Source organism: Bombus terrestris, chromosome 5 (genome assembly GCF_910591885.1).
Source record: "Bombus terrestris chromosome 5, iyBomTerr1.2, whole genome shotgun sequence".
Classification (NCBI taxonomy): Eukaryota; Metazoa; Arthropoda; class Insecta; order Hymenoptera; family Apidae; genus Bombus; species Bombus terrestris.
Window position 1 is genome coordinate 12,272,732 of NC_063273.1, and position 14,324 is coordinate 12,287,055.

Below are 14,324 nucleotides of genomic sequence, written 5' to 3' on the forward strand. Positions count from 1 at the left end.
CAGCGTATGTTCTTTGCGGATTTTGGGATATGGTAGATGGGAGATTGGCTTTGTGTCCAAATGTTAGTTCAAAAGGGGTATATCCAGTGGCATCATGAACCATAGTGTTATATGCTAGACACACAAAATTTAGGTTTTGATCCCATTCTGTTTCATTATCGTTTTGTATAGCTTTTAACATGTCGGATATTACAGCATGTGTTCGTTCTAGGCTTCCGTTGAATTGTGGATGGAATGAGGTGGTTTTTATGTGTTTGATCCTAAATGCTTCTTCGTATCGTTGCATTATCTCGCTAATGAAACTTTGTCCTCTGTCAGTTAATATACGTTTCGGTGCGGAGAATATATAAATGTAATGATTCAGTAAAGCATTCCAGATTGATTGGGTCTGTTGTGTTTTTAGGGGCACAAGTATTAAATATTTGGTTAGTTCATCGTGTATAGAGAGAATGTATTGGTTTCCTATCTTGGTCTTTTTCAACGGGCCTATCACATCCATAGCGATTTTGTCGTTAGATTCTAACGGGGTGTCGGTTATCTGTGGTTCCTCCTTTCCTCTTATCCGAGTAGTCTTTGATGTTTGACATGTCGCGCAAGTTCCTATTCTGCCTTTTACTCTGTCTATTAGATGTGGGATATCATATTTGCCTCGGATTCTGTCGTACGTCTTTTGTATTCCGGGATGTCCTACCAAGTCATGATTTTCTTTTAGTACTTGTTCTATTTCCTCTTCGCTTAAACTCTGTATTGGTTCGTAAGCAAATTCTATGTCGTCGCGTTGGTCATTGAAAAATAAAAGAAATCTTTTTATGTGTGCTTTGTCTTGTGCGTTTAAGTTATTGTCTCCTATTCCTATCTTTCTATTTGTTTTAAGTATGTCTGATATTTTCTGTAACCATACGGTTTCGTCATATGGGCCCAGATATGGTTTTGTTAATTGGAAAAAGTTGTCTTTGTTAGATGTTAGTTTCAATAATTTTGGTATTTCTTCTGATTTTTCCCAGTCTCTGAATTGTCTTAATAAAACGTCAGTTTGTGTTATCGCGTGTACTCTGGATAGGGTGTCAGCGGCTACGTTTTCCTTTCCTTTTACGTACTCTATATCGTATTCGTATTCCTCTAATCTCAATCTCCATCGAATCAATCGACTAGAGGGGTCCTTGCAGTTGTGCAGCCATTTAAGGGCTTAGTGGTCTGTTTGAATTTTGAATTTGCGGCCTAATAAATATTGCCTAAATCTTCTAACTGCCCAAACGATGGCCAATAATTCTTTTTCCGTCGTAGTATAATTTCGTTCAGGGGGGTTTAATGTCCTTGAAATGAAGCAACAAGGGTGTCCATCTTGTGAAAGGATGGCTCCTAGACCTTCATTACTGGCGTCCGTTGTTAACGTAAATGTTTTCGTATAGTCGGGGTATTTTAGTACTGGTGCTTGGCATAGTCTTTCTTTTAATGTATCGAAGCTAAGTTGTGTTTTGTCAGTCCAGTGGAATTGTATGTCTTTCTTAGTTAGTTCCGTTAACGGTTTGGCAATTTTCGAGAAATTCCTAATAAATTTTCTATAGTATCCGGCTAACCCAAGGAACGATTTTACATCCGTAGGATTTTTGGGTAGTTTGAAGTTCTTTACTGCTTCTATCTTTTCAGGGTTAGGTTTTACTCCGTTTGCTGTCACTAAGTGTCCTAAATATTCCAATTCGGGTTTTAGGAATTCACATTTATCCGGTTGTACTTTTAGACCTACTTCCCTGAGTCTTTGGAGTATAATGGCTAAGTTTTTATTATGTTCCTCTATCGATTGCCCGAATATAATGATATCATCGAGATAGACGAAACAATGATTATTAATTAAACCTCTTAACGCGGTGTCCATCATTCTTTGAAAGGTAGCGGGTGCGTTCTTGAGCCCGAATGGCATTCTGTTATAGTGGAAGTGTCCTTGTGGTGTGCTAAATGCAGTGTACTTCCTCGAATTCTCATCCATGGGTATTTGGTGGAATCCCGAGGATAAGTCTAAAGCGGAGAAATATTTTGCGTTCCCTAGTTGCGATAGTATATCGTCAATATCGGGTAATGGATATGCGTCTTGGTCCGTTAATTCGTTTAACTTCCGAAAGTCAATCACTATTCGCCACTTTTGTTTCCCCGACGCGTCGATTTTCTTTGGGACGACCCAGACGGGAGAGTTATAGGGAGAGTCGGAGGGTTCTATAATCTTTTTGTCTAACATTTCCGTCATTTGTTTGTTTATTTCGAGTTTATGGTGTTCGGGAGGACGGTAGGATTTTACGTTGATGATTTTATCTTCTTTCAATGTAATGGAATGTTTAGCAAGAGATGTACACGGTAATGTTTCGCTGTCTAAATTAAATACATCCATGTAATAGAGAAGAATCTTTTCTATAGGTTCTCTGAGAGGTTTTTCTATGTGCGATAGTCGAATCGAAGATTTGAATTTTTGGATTTGATCTATGGTATTTGTATTTTCAATAATGTTAGAAACTTGAATTGAGGACTTACCACCATTGATAAAGCACACTGGCGTTGGCTTCCCTTCGAGGTATACAATTTTTTGAATGGTTTCTCCTGGTGCAAGGGTTGGTTCTTGTTGCAGCAGAAGGGTGTTGTTATCTAATTTCAATGTTTCGTTGGAGAGTTCGAATCGATATTGATTCAAACCGGGTAAGCCTAATACGCCATCTTCTATAATTGGGAAATCGTCATCTATTAAAGAGAAGTCTATCTTTTTGTCGAACAAATTCAATTTGACTTTGGAATTAGATTCGTATTCGGAATGTCCCATGGAGAATTTCTTTGTGTCTGGTATTGTTGTCTTTCCTGGGTAGCATCTTTGTTTAAGCAAGTTGATTCCTGCCCCGGAGTCAACGAGAAATCGCAATCCTGGTCGTCCTGGTAATTGTAATAGTATTGTGGGTAATCTTCCTGAGATAGCATTGTTAATTCTGATTGTTCTTGAACGTGGTTTATTCCTGGAGGGGCTTTTCTTTGAGGCGGTATCGGAAAATTTTGGCATTGATTTGGAAGGTGTCCCAATCGATTGCATTTGGGGACATTTCGCTTGCGTCCTTTCGCTTAATGGTCTGTTCCCAAACTTCGTAAAATTGTTCGTTCTTGGTAGAATATTTTGTGTGAGTGAAGTTTTATTATTTGTGTTACTTGTAATAGCGAGGCGATTGTCTACTGGATGAGAAGCCTGGTTACGATAAAATGGCGGGGCGGTTGTTTGCCGCGTCATTTGTCTGCGAGAGCTGTGCTCGCGAAAGTATCTTTCCATATTCATTGCTTTCCTTTCTGCTTCGATGAGATTTGGGGGGAGATTAGCCATTAGCGCCTGCCCTATTTCTGGACGAAGGCCTCTTACATAGTCGGTCACAGAGTCCATGTATAGTTGCTCGTTCATCACCCGTCGACTTAGTTGGTCTCTATACTCGTTGGTAATGCTGTGTTGGAGTTTGTTAAAAACGCTTCGAAATCTGATGTTATAGTTTTGCACGCTCTCAGTTAATCCTTGCCTCATTCCTCTTAATTCGTCCTGTTGTTTTCTCACTGATACTTGCGCAGCTACATTACGTCTCAATGCTTCATACAGAGATTCGAATTCGGTAATACGAATATTGCGGATTGCCATTGCGGCTTTTCCTACAATCTTCTCTATTTTAATCATTTTTAGTAATAGTGTTGGTTCGCTACACATCATTCTTACTTCTTGTATTTCATGAATAAAATCCTCCACGTCCATATCATCCTTTCCGTTTAATATCGGAATGCATTTTAATGCACTCTCAGCTTTTAGCTCTGGTTGCGTATATTGTTCAGGAAAAGTCCTTTCCCAGGATGGTTGAGGTGGTGTTTGAAGTAATGGGCGAGGTTCTCGAAGGACCGATTGATCTTTAGCGGTGTGGGTTACTTCGTCTACGGTTATTAAGGAACTGGCCTCCGATACATTTCCCGTTTTTGTTTTTGCTACAACTTCATCCATACGCAGTGCAAGCATACTCATTTGTTTCTGCATTGCATCAAGCAAAGCTTTAACTGTTGGGTCTATTCCGCTGTTAGTTAAAGCGGCGCTAACAGTTTCGGTTTTGTCTTCTCGTGGCGTTGCCATTGTTATACTAATTGTGCTGTCTGTTCTCGATCTGTATTTGACAAAAGAATCCAGGGCTTGCTCACCTTGATCGTTTAACCCGTAGGAAAGGTTCCGTTGCGGTGTTCCTTTGTCGAAACGTCGAAAGTGTCTGCTCTGTTACAGTGGTCCACTGATCCTCAATCTTCAAAGTTGACCGTAGCCCGAAATGCGTAATTTCTTTTTCTTGAAGTTGATGGATACTGGCACGGATCGCCAAAATGTCACGTAAAAATAAAGAGAAATTTTATTAGGAAGGAGAACACTTTATTCTTATTTCGTTTATACAAGTATAAGACACTTCCGAACTCTAGCCGTGACCGTACGAGAGTGAGTCCCTACAAGCTTTTTACTTTCGGTCATCTGTTCTCTCATTACCCCCCACTACCCTGTAGGCGTACGTGACCGTTGTTACGCTTCTGAAACATTTTATGGTAGGACCGTTAGGCCATAAATGAATCCTTAGGTACTCTGCCCAATATGCATTGTCGCCAAGGTCACCATGTGTTCCTCTCGTCGGTGCATCGGGTGCGAAGTATGCCGACCGGGACACCATCCTGCCCGAGGTGTGTGTGTGTCCTGGTCTCTGATGTAATTTACGTTACAGCCCCATGCATTAAGATTGAGTACAACTTAGACGCCAAAGAAGAGTAGAGTTCGTCATCCCGTTGACCGTGGATTCGTTATTGAGCCTCATTGTCATTAGCTTCTCGAGTATCTAATTATCTCGATTACTTGTCTAATTCCATCATAGTCATATTTGCACTAGTAAATATCTCCTCTATTGCATAATGATCACGTCTAGCGCCAATAGGGATTCGTTTCACGCCCTTAACCCTAACTCTAATCTTAACGCCAACCCGACATATATATATGTCGGAAATGAAAGAACACCAGAGCCTACCCTTTGGAGCGTTGGGAGGACCCCTTAGTGCAGTAATCCAGATTTCACCATAGCCGCACTAAGAAACTGTTGTCATTCGATCCGACTGTAATTATTCGAAATTTATGATAGTGAGCTCGGGCTCGAGGCGACAACCGGTCGGCGAACGTAGTTGCGGTCAAGGGATGAACGTTTTATCTAACAAAGGCATGAAGTAACTCTATAGCTTTCCTTAAAAGAAATAGTTTGGACGGTGCACGACAGTAAATATTTTAACGATTTTTGTCCCGTGGCTCGCCACACGCAGACTTTGTCCTTCGGGTAAGATGATTGCCAGATCTCAACGCATCTTCACAGTATATGCTTAACTGGCCGAAGACCCGTTATAAATCTTAAGTTTCAGTTATATAAAGTCCTTCAAACACGCAAATAGTCTTTGTCCTAACTACGGGAAGATAAGAGAAATCTATCCTTCCACGAACGACGCTTCCCGCTAGCAACTTTTCCCAAGGACAGCTAATATCTTTCTCTAACCACCAACATGGAAATTGACCAATTAACAGCAACGTCAATTTCCCTCACCCTTCGAACGAAGACTTTCCTCCGCGAATCCGATGATCTCGTGCCCTTAGGCACACCCATCATAGTTTTCTTCGACAGCGTCACCGCGACGGAGAGTCACTCTCTAGTGCGATCTCATCAGCAATCGACCTGTCTTTCGTATACGTAATAATTGCCTCTTGCTCTAACATACAGTGTAACTTAGACGCTAACGAAGGGTAAAGTTCAGCATCCGTTGACCGCGGAAACGTTGCCGGAGCCGAGACCATTGTCATAGTGCCGCGAATATCAAAACCTTGAGATTATCTATCGACGCTGTAATTTCCCTAATTTGTGTCAATAAACTCAATTATTGTTACACCGCACCTATGGCTGATTTCAACGAAGATTCACCGAACACCCCCACCCCCAATCCTGACGTGCACCCGACATATATATATATATATGTCGGAGATGAAAGAACGCCGGAGCTCCTCCTTGGATTCGCGGGAATACCGCAACTCTGTAACTTGGATTAAACAAATGCCGCTCCGATTGTTCGAGATTTATGATCATGAGCTTGGGCTCGAGGCGACAATCAGTCGCCGAACGTAGCCGCGGTCAAAGGGATGAACGTTTTATCTAACAAAGGCACAGAGTAACTCTATACCTCTCCTTAAAAGAAATAGTCGTAGCGACACGTGGCAGTAAATACTTCAATAGTTTCTATCCCGCGGCCCGCCACACGCAGATTTTGTCCTCCGGGTAAGATGATCGCCGGGTGTCGGCATGCCTTTGTGGCGTATGTTTAGCTAACGTGAGGACCCGCTATAGATCTTAAGATTTAGTCAAGCGAAGTCCGTCAAATAGACTTTGTTGCAACTACGGGAAGATAGGAGAAACCTATCCTCCACGAGCGTTGCCCCCCGTCAACAACCTCCCCTCAAGGGCGGCCAGCATCTCTTTCAAAACGCCGATATGGAGATCGACCAATTAGCAATAGCGCTAATTTCCCTCACCTTTGGAACGAAAGCTTTCTTTGACGAATCCGAGGATCTCATGTCCTTAGACCCACCCATTATAGTTTTCCTCGACGGCATCGTCGAGACGGAGAGTTACTCTCCGGTACGATCTCGACGACGATTCAAGTAACTCTCGGATACGTAGTGATTGCCCCACGCATTAACATTGAGTACAACTTAGACGCTAAAGAAGCGTAGAGTTCGTCATCCCGTTGACCGTGGATTCGTTATTGAGCCTAGGATCATTGTCATTAGCTTCTCGAGTATCAATTTATCGCGATTACTTGTCCAATTCCAACATGGTCATGTTTGCACTAGTAAATATCTCCTCTATTGCATAGTGATCACGTCTAGTGTCAATAGGAATTCGTTTACGCCCTTAACCCTAACTCTAATCGTAACGCCAACCCGACATATATATATCGGAGATGAAAGAACACCGGAACCTTCCCTTTGGAACTTTGGGAAGATCCCTTAGTACTATAATCCAGATTCCACCGTAGCCGTATTAAGAAATTGTGGTCATTCGATTTGACTGTACTTATTTGAGATTTATGATAGTGAGCTTGGGCTCGAGGCGACAACCAGTCGCCGAACGTAGCCGCGGTCAAGGGATGAACGTTTTGTCTAACAAAGGCATGAAGTAATTCTATAGCAGTTCGCTGGTGAGTGCCGAGGCGTGCAGACGTGTGTCCAGTGCCCTGCAAAGTCCACAAAACAGCACGTGACCATCCAGTTGCTGCTGAGTGCCGAGACGTGCAGACGTGGGTCCAGTGCCCTGTGAAGTTCACAAAACTCCACGTGATGCCCATCTGTCGAAAGCGAATCCAACTAACCTAGCCGGAGGTTAACAGCCTCTCGACTAGTTCTTTCACACTGAATTAACTAGCTCGATGATGGCTCTATCATTCCCAACAGGCTCTCCGGAGCTAAATTATAACACCGCCATTTTTCCTCCCCCGTGGCAAGGGGGCAACACAGCCTGGTACGACTGGTATCCTGGTAAACGACCATCACACGAAAAAACGAAAGCTCGAACCAACCAAGACAAATGTGAACAAGAGTCAAACTAAACCACCAGCCAGCCAGGTGACCACCTACAATAGATTCTCAATACTGGAGTCCACGGAAGACTCCATGATTACAACCGAAAAGGTAAATAATCTCCATACTCAAAGAATTCCCCCTCCCCCACCAATATTCATTGACGACGTAATCGACATACAGTCAATGATAAGGACTATCGAAAAAGACATCAACAAAGAGGACTACAAGTTAAAGATTAACAACAACCACGTGAAAATTCTGCCGACCCACCCAGACGCCTATAGAAAGTTAACCAAGCTATTAAAAACGTTAAACGCTAAATTCCACACATATCAGCTCAAACAAGAAAGACCATTTCGAGTGGTGCTACGCAACATCCACCACTCAGTCGATCTAGACGAACTAAAGTGCGAACTGTTAAATCAAGGTCACGAAGTAACTAACATCAGCAACATTAAGCATAGAATCACAAAAAACCCACTATCCTTATTTTTTATAGACTTAAAACAAAAAACAAACAACAAAGAAATCTACAACATCAATCGGCTGATGAACTCCATAGTTAAGTTCGAGCCACCTCTTGTAAAGAAAGAAATAGTACAATGCAAAAGGTGCCAAAGGTACGGCCACACGCAGAAATACTGCAATCATAACTTCCGGTGCGTAAAATGTGCAGATAGTCACCCTACTGACCAATGCACTAAATCCCCTGAAACCCCCGCGAAGTGCATCCACTGTCAAGGAGAGCATCCTGCGAACTACAAAGGATACTGAGCTTATAAAACGCTACATAATATCACATATTAAAAACAAAGAACCAAGGAGATTACCATACAGGAACCAAGACCCCAAAAACTCACCACACCATCAATATCCTATGCGCAGGCAACACAAGGAAACGTAAACAACTCGAAAAACCACAGTGAACACAAGAAAATAGTGCTCCCACCCCACAAAACACAGACAACTTCACCAGACTCGAAAAACTTATCGAGAAGCAATCTGAGCAAATTAACAACATGCTGTCACTTCTCACACTCTTCATGGACAAATTCATACGCACAGAAGCAAAATAAAACCAATGCGAATAGCTCTGTGGAACGCCAACGGTCTAGCTCAGCACAAATTTGAACTAGAATTATTCTTAAAACAACAGCAAAACAATGTATTGCTCATATCCGAAACCCACTTCACCGACAAAAACTACCTCAAAATACACGGCTACAACTTCCACCATATGCAACATCCCAGTGGAAAGGCACACGGCAGCACCGTAATCATCATCAAATCCAGCATTAAGAACTACGAGCTTCCATCATTCCAGAAAGATTACCTTCAAGCCACAAGCGTAGCAATAGAAGACTGACATGGTACAATCAACACCTCAGTAGTATACTCGCTCCCAGACACTCGATTGCAAAACAGAACTTCGACAGCCTATTGGACGCCATAGGCAATGGATTCATAGCTGGAGGAGACTATAACGCCAAACATCCCCAATGGGGCAGCAGACTTGTCACAGCAAGAGGCAAAAACCTCCTGAAAAGCATAACCACCAACAATCTCAACTACCTCACCACATATAAACCCACATACTGGCCCACTGACACTAACAAAATGAAAAGATATAGAATGGATTCGGAAATACAAATAATTCCCTTTATTTGGCACACAACTGTTATACATATATCTTATACTCTTAAGACCTCAAAATCCTACTCGCACGCACGCTTGTTGTCAACCGACTCTTCCAGATACTTCTAACGACTTGCTCTTGTCTTTTGTCTCAACCAAGACCCGGACTTCCTCTGACGCTTACACACACATTCACATGTACAGTGTAAATGTATCATATTCCCAACACGCCTCCTTACATTTATACTGTACACTTAATCGTATTTACATGCTTTGACGAATTACGTAACAGAAACTTTAACACTTATTTATTTACATTTCTCTTAGTTTACATTCATCCATGACCTAAACCTTTCGAATTTCTCTCTACACAGTGCCTTCGTAAAAATATCCGCAGTATTTTCGTCTGTACTTACTTTAAGTATGTTTATCTTGTTCTCCTTTAAGCACTCGTGAACATAGTGGTAATGAACTTCAATGTGTTTAGAATTTTTTGTAAAATTTCCGTGCTTTGCTATACTTATCACTCCAGAGTTATCCTCATAAATTTTTACAGGGTTATCGTCTAGATTTACATTGAAGATTTTCATAATTTCCCTAATAGACATTAATTCACTCACCGCTTCCGATAGAGCTACATACTCTGCATACGTCGAGGCTTTTGTCACACACCTTTGTTTTTTAGACTTCCAACCAATTACATTTCCATACAATCTAATTACATATCCAGAAGTCGATTTCCTATCTAAATGATCTCCTGCCCAATCAGCGTCCACATAACAATCTATCGTTTCACATTTTTCATTCCTCTTATAATCTAATCTTAAATCTCTAGTCCGGTACAAATATTTCAATATTCGCAAAGCATATTTAAAATGTGTCTCATTACAACAATCTTGAAATCTACTCAAATAATTCACACTATAACTTATATCGGGTCTGGTATTTACACTAATATACAACAATGCGCCAATTAAATTTTTGTATCCAATATCCTCTCTATTTATCTCAGCTTTTTCAATTTTAAGTTGGTCTCCATAGGTGTACAGTACAATTTGCTATTTTGTAACTTATATTTGTTTGCTAATGATTCAATGTATTTCTTTTGGCTTAATCTCATTTCATTTTTGAAATAATCATATTCTATATTTATTCCAAGATATTCTTTGACTTCACCTAAATCTTTCATTTCAAATCTATTAGTTAATAGCTTCTTTACATTTTGTATCTTCCTTTTGTTTTTACTACAAATTAGCAAATCGTCTACATATATTAACAAATAAGCAACATTTTCTCCCTCTCCATGTGTATATAGGCACAACTCTATGTTATTCTTTTTAAAACCTAATCTCGTCACATACTTATCAAAACACTCATACCAGTCCCTTGGACTTTCTTTTAACCCATACAGCGCTTTCGATAGTTTACAAACTCTATTCGTTCCGTCCGCATATCCCTTTGGTTGATTTACATATACCTCCGAGGTTACTTCACCATTTAAAAAGGCAGTTTCTACATCCATTTGCTCAATAATTAATCCATTTTGACAACAATATGATAGCAATATCTTAAAGGTCTGATTACTCGCTACTGGGGAGTATATGTCATCAGCTACGTTTCTTTGTTGGAATCCTCTTACCACTAATCTAGCCTTATACCTGTCATCGGATTTTCTCGTGTAAACCCATTTTACATCTAATACGTCTTTGCCTTTTACCCTTTCTACCAATTTCCAAGTTTTATTCTTATAAAGACATTCTATTTCCTTATCCATAGCTTGTTTCCAATCTTCACTATCTTCGCAACAAATCGCCTCCTCAAATGTACAAGGGATATCTACTCTACAATAATTTGCATGGATTTCACTAATGTTTTCCTTTTCTGGATATCTTACTGGAGTTCTCTTATTACGTGTAGATCTTCTAGGGATGTTTAAGCTTTCAAGACTGTTATCATTTTCATCTTCCCTACTTTCTAACTCTTCCTTATTCATGTTTACCAATAAATCATTATCCTCAATGTCATCGTTATCTTTATGGAATGAATTTTCCACAAAGCCGATACATTTTGTGTCTGTTCCTATGACCTCTACATGTCTCGCTATTGTTATTTTCCCACCTAATAAGACTCTGTAACCTACTTCACTATATCCTAACAAAATTCCCATATCTGCCTTCTTATCCCATTTAGAAACTCTTTTTTGTTCTGGTCTTCTTACAAAAACTTTACTTCCATATAAATGTAGATTTTCAACACTTGGTTTTCTCCCGAAGAATATTTCAAAAGGTGTCTTTCTCTCTATAGTATTTGCCAGTATTCGATTTTTCAAGTATACCGCTGTACAAACTATTTCCGGCCAGTACCTTTTATGTACTTTCGCTTCCGCTAACAAGCAACGCGCCATGTCCATAACTGTTCTATTATACCTTTCCGCTGTTCCGTTTAATTCATGTACGTAGGTTGGGCAATTATTTATTCTGATACCTTTATCCCTAGCAAATTTATAAATTCGATTATTCAAATACTCTTTTCCATTATCACATCTCAATATTTTTAACTTCTTGCCCGTTAAATTCTCGGCTTCATTTACAAACTGTACGAAACAATCAAAAACCTCACCCTTTGATTTTATACAATAAATTCTAGCTATTTTGCTATAATCATCGATAAATGAGATGAAATATTTCTCTTCATTGAATCCGGTAGTCTTAAAGGGGCCACACACGTCCGTATGAATAATTTCCATTATCTCCCTAGCCTTGGTTCGATTATTTTTGAATGGTAAATTGTGCATTTTACTTTCTATACACACCCTACATTTCAAAAATTCCTTCTCAAATTCATTCGGTATACCAGTAACTAGCTGCTCTTTACCCAAAATATTTAAATATTTAAAATTTACGTGTCCTAACATCCTATGCCATCTTTCCTTTTTACTCATACCACTACGTTCGGCGCTGTTTGCTAAGTGCTCCTTCCCTTTCAATATACTTTTCATTCTATATGTTCCCTTTTCTTTAACCGCTACCGTTGTAAGCTTATTGTCCTCATCTATTACTTTTGCAATATTTCCTTTTGAAATAACCGTATTCTTATTATCTGTTAACTTGCCTAAACTAATCAAGTTTGCGGACATTTCTTTCGCGTAAAAAACATTATTCATATTTATTTCATTTTGCTTTCCAAATGCTTCAAAATAACTTATAACATTCCCTACTTTTGTTGCCTTTATCGATCTATTATCGCCTAAATATATATTTACCGGTTCTTTAAGGTCAACAGATTTATCGAAATAATTTACGTTGTTAATTATGTGATCTGTGCAACCGCTATCTAATAGCCACATTACTTCATTATTACTTATCTCGTTCGCCTCGCCGCTGTGTGCTGCGTGCGCCTTTGCTATCCATGTGCCTGATCTTGAGTTACCATGCTCGCTCGTGCCGGTTGTTGATTGACGATGGAAATTTCGACGTCCCCTGCTCGTATTTCCTTTGTTTCCTCTTCCTCTGCTGCGACCACGTGTTGACCCACGCCAAAAACTGTTACTGTTCCCGCTTCGTCGCCATTTTGACACTCTCTCGCAAAATGTCCTACTCTTCCACATCTGAAGCATCCTTCCTTTTTTGCAGAAAAGGCGTTGGTTTGCATTTCTCCTCGATTGGACTTATTTTTCTTCTCCGCTATTTCAATTTTATTTTTTACATACGCTACCGTTTGATTTTCTGCTTTCAATGCATCTACTATATCCGCTATGTAGGTGTATTCTTCGGGTAACGTATTCAGCATGTAATTTAGTTTTTCCCTCTCACTCACTTGTGCACCCGCACATTTTAATTCGTTTATTAATTTTTCGAAATCACTAAAAAACGATGCTGAATCAGTGTAGTTCTCAAGTCTTATCTTTTCCAATCTCCTTCTGCATACGATCTGTAGTGCCGTCGACTCTTTCAAGTACATTTCATCAAACTTTTTTACTATCTCATACGCCGTTTTTTCTTCTCTAATATATTCCAATTGTCTATTTGTGACGGCACTATAAATTATATTTATTGCCTTCAAATCCTTTTTGTCCCAGTCTTCATTGTCTGTTTCTGTCTTCACCCTAGTTGTGACAATCTCGCATTCTTTATATCTGAGAAACATCGTTATTCTTTGCTTCCACATACCGTAATCCTCACCATCGAAAATAGGTATCATGATTTCCGATCTCTCCATTTTAAATGATTCCTTATCTCTTACTCAAGCATTCCTACGTGCTCGAAGTGTATTTTTCCTCTTTGTAACCTTTGAACGTTTCTTTCCTTACTGAGAACTCACTCGAACTAACTCGCAATATTGAAAAACAGGCACTAAAATAACTTGCAAAATTATGAACCACGCTCTGCTACCATGAAAAGATATAGAATGGATTCGGAAATACAAATAATTCCCTTTATTTGGCACACAACTGTTATACATATATCTTATACTCTTAAGACCTCAAAATCCTACTCGCACGCACGCTTGTTGTCAACCGACTCTTCCAGATACTTCTAACGACTTGCTCTTGTCTTTTGTCTCAACCAAGACCCGGACTTCCTCTGACGCTTACACACACATTCACATGTACAGTGTAAATGTATCATATTCCCAACACAAAATTCCCGATGTACTCGACTTCTTCATAACCAAAAATATCTCGCCCAGATATGTCCAAATCAACTCCTCGACTGAACTCTCTTCCGACCACTCCCCCGTAATAGCAACAGTTGGTTCAGCAATAATCGAGAACCCACCTAATGGCCTTATTCACAACCAACTCACCCACTGGCACCTCTTTAGAGAAATCTTTAACCGCTCAACCTCTGCCTCATTCTCACTAAAAACAAAGACAGATATCGAAACTGCCACAGAATAACCAAACACGAGCATAATAAACGCCATCCGCTCCTCAACACCAACTAATACCTCTATCAGTAAACACGAATATCCCCATTACGTATTAAAAAAAATTACAGAAAAACGAAGAAGAAGAAGAGTATGGCAAACCCATAGAACACCGGACGACAAA